The sequence below is a fragment of the Chrysochloris asiatica genome, unplaced genomic scaffold (assembly GCF_000296735.1).
Source record: "Chrysochloris asiatica unplaced genomic scaffold, ChrAsi1.0 scaffold00032, whole genome shotgun sequence".
NCBI lineage: Eukaryota > Metazoa > Chordata > Mammalia > Afrosoricida > Chrysochloridae > Chrysochloris > Chrysochloris asiatica.
Genome location: NW_006408550.1, coordinates 9,021,991 through 9,033,432, shown reverse-complemented (window position 1 = coordinate 9,033,432; position 11,442 = coordinate 9,021,991). Strand labels below are relative to the sequence as shown.

Below are 11,442 nucleotides of genomic sequence, written 5' to 3'. Positions count from 1 at the left end.
ACAAAGAAAACTAAGTGGCGGCTATATACAGTTGGACACAATTGTGTCTTGTACACTAATAAAGTCTTTTACAAAAAGTCATCTTAGATCAACAGAAGACCAATCTTCAATGTCATCCTACCAAGATGGGTTACTTGAGCATCTCCTCCTGTTTTCTCCAATGTCCTCCTTAGTACGGCTGGTAATTGTTTGGGTGATTGCCACCCCCTCGAGATGCCTTGCCATACGTACTTTGTTGGCCGCTGTAGTCTGCATATCACTGTCCATATCCATAGTTCCCATAGTTCTAACCAGTATAATCATATCCACCATAGCCACTAGAGTTTTGATCACCACCATAGGCACTATTGTAATTTCCACATCCTTGATCATAATAGTTATTAAATCCTTGGTTCCAGTTTTGGCCCTGACCTCGTCCACGATCCCTAGTACCCCCTCTCCCACCAGCTACAGCATCTCTTCCTCCTTTCTGTTGTTGTTGTTGCCTATATACGTCTTTGGGCTGTGCAACTTTGATTTCACACTTCCCAGAACCAATTTGATGATATCTGCTTTCTAATAATTTCTTTACTGGCTCTTCATCTGTATATGTGATAAAACAAAATCCTCGTCTTTCATTTGTTTTTGTATCCATGGGAAGTTCAATATTTTCAATCTCTCCAAATGTGCCAAAATATTCTTTAATTTGTTCTTCAGAAGTATCTGGACTCAATCCACCCACAAAAACCTTTTTGGGGGGTTCCTTCCCTTTTAAAACTTTGGTTCTTTTGGGATCTATTAATTTGCCATCCAGTTTGTGTTCTTTCAGTTCCAAAACCTTATCAACACTAGCAGCATCTTTGAAAAGCACAAATCCAAATCCTCTTGACTGTCCAGTAACTGGATCTGTTTTAATTGTGCAGTCTACAACCTCTCCAAATCGAGACAAATACTCAGTAAGGTCTTTCTTGCTTGTATCCCAGCTTAAGCCTCCAATAAACATTTTACCGTCATCCTGCTGATTCTTGCTCGCGTTTATCTTGGATCCCTCTGCGAATACCTCTATGTTGCTGTACTCGTTCATGTCCTCCATTGCGGCGGAGCTGTTGGCAGGGGGGTGCTGGCGCGCAGACTGTGTCGCAGCAGTAGCGGCGGCGGAGCGTTGTATGGAGCTAGATTTCAAATGGCGGCGGAAGAGATCTCTCATTGGCTCTTGATCATATGCTACCTCTTGAAATGGCTGAACATTGACCATTTCCTTTTGGTACAGTGACTCTGAGTATTCCTTTCATCTTCATTTGATACTTTCTGCATCATTCAATAATTTACCTAGAGATTCCTGAATACTACAAGACGAGGCTTTAATTTTTTCTTCAGTTCCCTCAGTTTGCGAAATGCTGAGTGTTTTCTTCTCTTTTGTTTTTCTAACTTCAGGTCTTCGCACATTTCATTATAATATTTGACTTCTTGAGCACATTTCATTATAATATTTGACTTCTTGAGTTGACCTTTGAAATCTTCTGTTCAGCTCTTGCATCTCCTTACTTCTTCCACTTGCTTTAGCATCTTTACACAGGAGAGCACATTTCAGAGTCTCTTTTGACATCCATTTTGGTATCTTCTTTCTTTCTTGCCTTCTTAATGAGACAGTATGTTTTCTTTTGCTTTTTTCCTGTATGATGTTCTTGATGTCATCCCACAACGCTTCGGGTCTTCGGTCTTTAGTGTCTAATGCATCAAATCTGTTCTTCCAATGATCTCTAAATTCAGGTGGGATAGATTCAAAATTATATTTTGTCTCTCGTGGACTTGTTTTTATTTTCTTCAGCTTCAGTCTGAATTTGCGTATGAGCAATTGATGGTCTTTTCCACAGTCTGCCACTGGCCTTGTTTTGGCTGATGATATGGAGCTTTTCCACCATCTCTTTCCACAGATGTAGTCAATTTGAATTCTATGTATTTCATCCTATGAGGTCCATGTGTATAATTGTCTTTTGTGTTTTTTTTAAAAAAGGTATATGCAATGAAGAAGCCATGGGTCTTTCAAAATTCTATCATGCGATCTCCAGCATCATTTCTATCACCAAGGCCATATTTTCCAAACACAGATCCTTCTCTTTGTTTCCAACCTTTGTATTCGAATCATCAGCAATCAACAATACATCTTGATTGCATATTTGATCAATTTCAGATTGTAGAAGCTGGGAGAATTCTTCAGTTTCATCATCCTTGGCTTTAGTGGTTGGTGCACAAAATTGAATAATAGTGGTATTAACTGGTCTTCCTTGTAGGCATATGTATATTATCCTATCTCAGACAGCATTGTACTTCATGAGAGATCTTGATATGTTCTTTTTGATAATGAATGCAACGTTATTCCTCTTCAATTTGTCATTCCCAGCATAGTAAACCGTGTGGCTGTTAGATTCAAAATGGTAAATACCAGTCCATTTCAACTCACAAAAGCCTAGGATATCGATGGTTATGCATTCAATTTCATTTTTCACAATTTCCAATTTTCCTAGATTCATACTTTGTATATTCCATGTTCTGACTATTAATGGATTTCACAGCTGTTCACAAACTAACAGACAAGTGGTAGAAAATCAAGATGGTTATTCCAAGTTCACTAAAATAATAGTCCTTTTGTTTCTGGTATTTCATTCATAATCCAAATGCTTATTTTTAAAAAAATGTTGCATGTAGTGAGGCTTCAAGGTAAACATCACTAGAAAAAATATAGTATTATCACATCAATAAATCACAGATAAAAATATAAAGAAGATTTTGTGTGAGCCAAAAAGAAATTGTAGTGAATTGTGGTGAATTACATAAAGGGGTATTTTTTCACTCCTACCAGATGGTACTTCTGAAGGTTAATGCGACGGGCTGCAAGGTTGGTTTGAACTGCATGGTTGACAGTTTAAGTTCACCAGCTCCTCCTAGGGAACCCCATACAGTGTCACTATGAGTCAGAACCTACTTGAAGGCACTTAACAACAACCACAACAACCAGGTTTTTGTTTTGTAGGAATGCAGATTTAGTCTTCAAAATTGAAAATTTCAAAGGAACTGAAAACCAATCGTGTGTGTGTGTTTATTGTTGTGTCATTTTGTAAGAAAGAGACCCAACTTTTAAGATTGAAGAATCAGTTTCATATTTTTAAACAATAAAAGCCAAGCAATATTTGATGTCTCCATAAGGGACATGACGATTTCAGGATTTAACGTATTAGCTAGTCGGCGGACTAACAGCAAACGCATAAAGTATTTCTAAAGGGAATCTGGTATAAATCATTATCAACCAATTCATTTATTGTTGTTGTTAGGTGTCCTAGAGTGGATTTAGACTCACAACGGTCCCATGTACAACAGGACAAAACACTATTGTCATCCTCACTATTGCTGCAGTCACTGTGTCAGTCCCTCACTGAGGATTCTTCTCTTCCCTGGTCCTCTACTTTACTAAGCATGATGTCCTTCTCCAAGGACTGGTCCCTCCTGGTAACACCAAAGTATCTGAGTCAGAATCTCATCTTTCTCTCTGTTAAGGAGCTTTCTGTCTCTACTTCTAATATAAATATGTTGGTTTTTCGGACATTCCATGATACTTTCATTACTCATCATCAAAACCAGAATTCATTGCCCAGTTTCACATGCATATGAGGCCATTAAAAATATTATGGCTTGCATGTAAGCTTGCTGATGGCTATATTGGTCTACTGGTGAGTGGAAGATGGGGAAAGGCAGCAGTGAAAAAATGGGCCAAGTTCAACCACGGTCCATAGACTCCTGCTGACCTGGAGATGAGAGACAGAATAGGAAGGGCTGGTTGGTCCAAAGTGTGGTGAGACCTGGGAATACCTGAGCCCATGGACAAGGACATAGCTACAGAGAGCTAGAGCTGAGAGTGAAGCATCAGGTGATATGAAGGGAGGGGAGATGCATAAAAACACCCAAACTTGCAGACAGTACCCATATGACCTAGCTTTTATGGCTTGATAATCAGAACTCAACTGGAGGAAGATTAAAAAAAAAATTTTTTTTGATAAAGGAAACAAGAGTAAATTGCTACAATTTGATGAACTTAACCTATATTCATGGAGATAGTAGCTCAAAATACCAACAGAGTGGGAAGGAGTCTTCACATCAAGTATCAATGCTATTCCCTCTGAACACAGGGTAGATAGGGACGGGCGACTTATACATTGGTTATCTAAAACGAGGGGGGCGAAGAAGGCATGAAGTGACTGGCACAAAGTTTCAAGAGGCAATTTAGTTTATAGTGTGTGGGGGGAAGATAGAGTCCCCACTGAATTGTTTTCATCTTGTCGAGATGTGTCTGGTTAAAAGAGACAGGGGTAAGATTATTATGATTCATTAGTGAGTAATAGTTACCATGACTAATTGCAACTGTCACAATTGTAAAGATAGAAGTTTTGTATTAGAAACGGGAGAGTAGTTAATCTTACAGTCCAGAAACAAAGGACCCTAAAACCATCAAGGGAGAAGAGCACAACTGGAATGAGAGACCTTATCCACAGAAGCAGTGACACCAGAGATGGAGGCAGAGACAGGGACATGGAGAGAGGGAGCAGCTGAGGACTCTAGATTCATGGAAAGGAAGGGACTGAGAGCTGGCGGCCAGGAGGCAGACTTGTAGCATATACCTTTTGGTAGTGTAAATTATTATATATGCCTAATGTTGTTTTTTGTTTTTTGTTTTTTGTTTTTTAAAGAGCTAAAGTAAATAGAGAGAAATACTGTTATTTGATGGAACAAGGAGAGGATTATAATCATTGTAACGAAACATGTTGAATGTAAAACTGATGATCTGCTCTGTGAAGTTTCACTCAATTCACAATAAAAACTTTTTTTAAAAAAAGGAAAAAAAAATAATACTATGTCTTGGGTCAGGTGCACCTTGGTTCTCAACCTTTGTTTTTAATAGTTTAAAATGGTCTATTATAAAAATATGTGCCCAATCCTGTATGTTGTTTGATTTGACTGCTGCTTCTGTGTGCAATGATTATGGAACTAAATAAAATGACAGCTTCAATCTTTTCTCTATTTATCATGATGTTACTTATTGGTCCAGTTGTAAGAATTCCTGTTTTCTGTAGCTTTAGATATAGTGCATACTGAAGGCTTTTGATCTTCATGAGAAAGAGCTTGAAGTCCTCACTGTCAGCAAGGAAGGTTACATTATCTATATATTGCAGGTTGCTAATGAGTCTTCCTCAAATCCTAATGCCATGTTCTTTTTCATATAATCCATTTTCTTGGGTTATTTGCCCAGTGTACAGGCTGAATAAATATAGTGAAAGAGACAATACAGGCACACACCTTTCCTGATTTTTAGACATTCTGTTCTAATGACTATCTTTGTACAAGTTTCGCATGAGAACAATTAAATCTGGAATGCCCCTTCCTCGTAATGTTATCCATAATGTGTTATGCTGCACACATAACACAATACCTTTCACCAGTCAATAAGACACAGACCAACATTTTTCTGATATTCTCATTCAGTCAAGATCCATGTGACATCAACAATGACATCTCTCCTTCCATGTCTTCTGAATCCAGCTTGAATTTCTAGCATTTCCTGTTGATATACTGATGCAACCACTTTGTTGTTGTTGTTGTTAAGTGCCGTTGAGTCGGTTCCAAGCAACCATTTTAGAATTCTTCAAAACCAATCCAGTCACATTTTGAAGAACATTGCTATTAAATTCTATCTGAGAACAGCCTGTGGGTTCACTTTCTATAGTTCCTTTTGTCTTGCTCTTTACCCATTCATGCCTCTTAAGCATCTGATACTTTTTCAAAATACAAAATAGCCTACATTTCTTAAGAATTTTATCTCAAATAGTCTCTTTACTCACGAAAATCCAAATTTTCTTAATATAGCAAAAAATGCTGACTTTTCATTGTAAAGCATCTTGAAAATTGCAGCCGCTTTTCTACTTCTAAAATACGTCTTTGCCTCATTACTCCAATGACAACTTCAAATTCTCATCTCTCATGTCTACCAAATGAGCATCCCTCTCTTTATTAATCTCTATAGAATATACCAAACCTAACAAGACTAAGCATATCATATGATTTTATAGTCTGCTAAAAGGCTGGTGTGGTGCTGTGGACTAATAACGTCAAACTGCAAAGTTGTTTGAACTGCAAGGTTGGTGGTTCAAACTCACCAGCTGCTCCTTGGAAACCCTATTCCAGGTCGTATGAGTCAGAATCAACTGGACAGCACTTAACAACAACAACAGAAAGGCACAGGGGGAGAAGAAGAAATTCAAATCACATAAATACTCCCTTGGCACCTTTTCTAAGGAGCCCGGGTAGAACTACAGAATAGACATTGGACGTTGCTAACCATAAGGTTGACAGTTCAAGCCCACCAGCTGACCTAAGGGAGAAAGATGAGGCCTTCTGCTCCTGTAAAGATTTACAGTCTTGGAACACTATACAGAGCTACTATGAATAAGAATCGACTAGTTGGCAGTGGGCTTGGGTGTTTTCTTTCTACCTAAGGCATCATTTAGTTTTGTTTAACAGGAGAATCTTCTCAGTACCTACTAAATAAGTCTAAACATAAGAAGTCCTTCATTCTTACAATCAAATTTACCTCTCCATTTTTTTTTTTTTTTTTGTCCTACAGCCCTCCTCTAAAACCTATTACCACTAAATTAGTCCAGGCACACAGTGACCCTATATAAGACAGAGTAGAACAAAAGATTTCAAAGCTGTAATCTTTAAGGAAGCAGTCTGCCACATCTTTCTCCAGTGGAGCAGCTGGCAAGGTCGAACTGCTAATCTTTGGTGAGCTGGCAAGCGTGTAACAACTGCTGTCTCCCAGGGCTCCTCTGCTTTCTTCTATATACCAAAACAAACTGGACTTTTGGATACCTACCTTTATCAGTCTTAACTTCCTTCACCTGGAATGTCTCGCACATCTGAAAATCTTTGTGCCCAAATCCCATTGTACCTCTCAAGCTTTGATTCAATTACCATTACCTCCAGAATAATTGATTCACATACCATTTTCTCTCCAGCTCCCTTTTGAAAAAATACTCATGAAACTTACCAAGCAATACATTTGTCTACAGGTCTGATTTCTCACAATTAATTAAAAATTACTTGAAAATAGAGAACATTTCTTTCTTTCTAATCTTTCTGTGCATCTTAACAATCTATCTTTATAATGGGGAACTGGCTCTGTGGGTTAATGCATGGACTGAAAAGTCAGTTTGAACCACAAGATTCGTGGTTCAAGCTCACCAGCCGCTCCTAGGAAACCCTATACAGGGTCACTATGGGTTGGGACCAACTCAATGGCACGTAACAACCACAACAAAAACTCAACCATTTGACAAGGTAAGCAAGGTAGAAGCACAGCTACTGGGTGACTCAAAGAAAGGCAGCTTATGCTAAACCCTTCTTAATTTTTTATGTTTATCCAGCCTAGGAAATATTATTCATCACCATTATTTTTCAAGTTATAAATATATTTGTCAAAAATACATCTCATGGGAGACAACCAAGTCATTATTTGACTTATTTCCAAGGAAAAGTTAGTAAATGTGCTGAGATAGTAAAATGGAATACTTGGGTTTAAAAACCTATTTGCAACTTCTGAGTCAACAACAAATTTTGGACAAAAAGCATGTTATGTGGCAATTTGTATTAAATGATATAGTAGATCTCTCTCACAAACAAAAAGCAAAAAACTACAAACTCAATCGGATACAGTTGATTACAACTCACATCGCGCCTTAAAGAGTTTTCTGTAAATCTTAGCGAGAACAGACAACCTCATCTTTCTTCAGTGAAGCGGCTGGACCTTGGGGTTGCAGCCCAACACCTAAGCCACAATGCCACCAGAGCTCCTTAGGCTTCTCAATAAGGACCTCTAAAATAATGACCTTACAAAAAGTAAGACCCCAACATATCTGGGGTCACCCAAAGAGTTGGAAAGTGAGGTATGATATCATGATCTAAAATCCTAATTGCATTTGCAGTGAATTTTAGATAATGTATTAATTACGCTTGAGTTACTATAGGGTACAAACCTTAAGTACATAAATTTAGGGCCCCGCATAGTGCCTGATATCAAGTGGACTGTCAATGAATTACCAGGATCATCAAGTTGGAAAGACTTAGGGAGATTCTGGCTGGCTCCCCACAATTTGCCTAAGATATTTACACCAAAACACCAAATCAACTGCCATCCAGTTAATCTGACCAATTTATTAGGTTGCTAGTTCGGGCTTTCCGCTCCGGTAAAAATTTGCAGCCTCGGAAAGGGACCCTGTAAGGGTCTCTATGAGTCGAAACCTACTCTACCTCCACGGCACATAACCACCACCAGTTCCTTCAAGTTAGTTCAGACTCACAGCTGATGGGTTTGAAATGCCAACCTTGTAGCTAGTAGTGTTTATATTACAGTGCCACACCAGAACTCCCAAAGAACCCCTTGTTATTAAATGCCGTGGAGTCGGTTCCGACCCATAGCGACCCTGTATAGGGTTTCCAAGGAGTAGGTGGTGAGCTTAAACCATCTACCTTGCAGTTCAAATGACTTGCAGTTTGACGCATTATCCTACAGTGCCACAGCGAGTCGGGCTGTTAACCTCAAGGTCGGCAGTTCGAAACTACCAGTGGTTCTGCGGGGGAAAAATGAGGCTGTCTGCTCCCGTAAAGATTTACAGCTTTGGAAACCCTGTGCAGGGTCACTATGAGTCAGAACCTACTCTATGGCACACCACCACCCACCAAGACCCCCTTGTTGTTGGTGTTAAGTGCCATCGAGTTGGTTGCGACCCACCGCGACCCTGGATAGAGTTTCCGAGGACCAGCTGGTGAGCTTGAACCGCCAACCTTGCCGTTCAAACGGCTTTGCAGTCTGGCTCATTAACCCACAGCCCACACCAGGGCTCCAAGACCCCCTTGCTGTTGGTAGATATCGTGGAGTCGGTAAATCTTTACGGGAGCTGAATGCCTCCTTTTTCTCCCGCGGAACCTCTGGTAGTTTCAAACTGCTGACCTTGAGGTTGGCAGCCCGACTCGTAACCACTACGCTACCAGAGCTCTATTGTATAGGGTTTCTCAGACTGAACATTTTTACAGAAGCAGAAAGTCTCATCTTTCTCCCGTGTAGAGGCTGGTAGGTTTGTTCCGCTGACCTTGCCCTTAGCAATCCAGGGCTTATCCTACACCACCATGAGAACTCCTTGAGAAAAGCAATTTATCCAATGTCTCAGTGAATATACTTGGCAGAGATGGGACTTGGAGAGTCCAGGATAACTGTTCTAAATCCAATAGTCTTTACTTTCGGAAGCAGCACAAATAAAAATTATTCAGAATTTAGTTATAAGTTTCCGAAGGAGTGGCTGGTGAGTTTGAACCATCAACCTGATGGTTCAAACTAACCGTGTGGTCCAGTGCTTTAGCCCATGACTTGAGCCAATTTGACAGCACCAAATTAGTGTAGTGGTTACAAGTTAGGCTGCTAACCTCAAGGTTAACAGTTCGAACCTGCCAGCTGTTCCACAGGAGAAAGACGAAGATTTCTGCATTCATAAAGATTTACAGCTTAGGAAACTCTATACAGCGTTGCAGTAAGTTGGAACTGACTCTATGGTACATAACCACCAACAACAATGTACACACACTATGATGAATTTCATTTCTCTATATTTCAAAATAAGTACTTTCTATTAAGGAGCTCTGGTAGCGTAACGGTTAGGAATCGGGCTGTGAACCCTAAGGTCAGCAGTTCGAAACTACCAGCTGCTCCACAGGAGAAAAATAAGGCTTTCTGCTCCGGTAAAGATTTACAGGCTCGGAAACCCTGTACAGGGTCGCTATGGGTTGCAACCGACTCACGACACTTAACAACAACAACATTAAGTGACATACTAAATTTGAAAGAGAAAATATTAATATTCTTTGTACATGATTTCCAAAAAGTATGCTTTTGTCACACTTTATAGGTTTCACATTAAACAGATCTACTTCAGTTTCCATTAAACTTGTTTATAATAGGCACAAGTCAAATATAGATACGACAGATCCTCCGAAACTAATTAATCTTCTATTTTCAAAACAGCACAACCAATATTAGCATCAATGTACTCATACATAAAGGATATGTAATGACCTTCAGGCACATTCTAGGCATTAATGCTTCCATGGTATTTAAGACTCCTTGTAACATATTTTGTACATCATTTTTGAGTATTTCATTGTCTATTAGCTTGTTTATGAAGTGGAAGAACATCTCAAAGCAAACAGGCAGGAGGGGTAAAAACAAAACCAAAGCAAAAAAAAGTACCTTATCTATATTGCCCTGACAATTCAGCTTGGACAAGAGTATTTTCTAAATGTACCCTATTCAGGCTGGATATGTAATTACCTTCAGTTCATAGTCTAGACATTAATGCTTTCATAGTATTTAAGACTCCTTGTAACATGCTTACTGCTTTAAGTAAGCAAGGCTAAGTCTTGACCAGATAAATTAGCAAAGAATGCAATAAAAGCTGCAATAAAAGAACTTTATCCTACAAACCTTCAAGTTGCTGCTAAATGAGATTTCTTTGAAATGCAGATCAGTTGAACTAGATTAGTGAATTTTAGCTCCTGTCAACATCATAACAAAATACAAATACAATTGTTCACTGGCCTTATCTTCATGCTTCCATCTGCTGCCTTGTTATTTACTTTCCTTGATTTACTATGCAGATCTAAATAAGGCACATCAAGGAGGGCTTACAACACAATGGCTTCTTAAGCTTTACATCAAGGTATTTGAAACTGAAGCCAGGAAAGGGCTGCCATCAAAGACATATCTCTAATGAACTTCCATATCAGAGAAGGTTTGGTATTTAATACTGCTGTGAAAAGAAAGAGCTACAAATCAGAATGGCCTATGAAAGAAAATGCCTACAAATCTTGATGAGATTAGCACCTCTGAGAATTAATATCCCAATAAAAATGATGTCTGGTACCTTGAAGAGTTAACTTCCAACCTTTGCAAATATAATGCATTGTGTCAAGAGCAGGGAAATCATTTGACAAGGTTAAAAGGTCAGAGAAGAATTTTTAATTTCCCCCCAAAGCTAGAAAATAATATTTTTAACTGCTGCTTATCATAAATTCTTGTCAGAATAAACACACTCTAACATAATTAGCACAATTAACAGATTTGTAACATTACCTTCTATATCATTTTGTACTATTTTTCAAAAAGGAAAATTAGGAACAACTTTACAGCAAAATAACGTAATCTAAAATGACAGCATGTAACATTTGTTCATCAATCCTAGTGTTTCCCATTTCTTCCCCACAGCAATCTAAGGCAATATAGACTAAAATCCTCACTAATTTTATAAATCCTGAGATGCCATGACTTTACATACTACCATCCTGTTTAAGGAGCCCTGGTGTAGCGAG

General features: G+C 38.8%; 1 pseudogene; it reads right to left on the bottom strand.

Annotated features, from left to right (window-relative positions):
- Positions 1-169: 169 nt before the first annotated feature.
- On the bottom strand, positions 170-1,174 carry LOC102816832 (annotated as a pseudogene).
- Between the last annotated feature and the right edge of the window lie 10,268 nt (positions 1,175-11,442).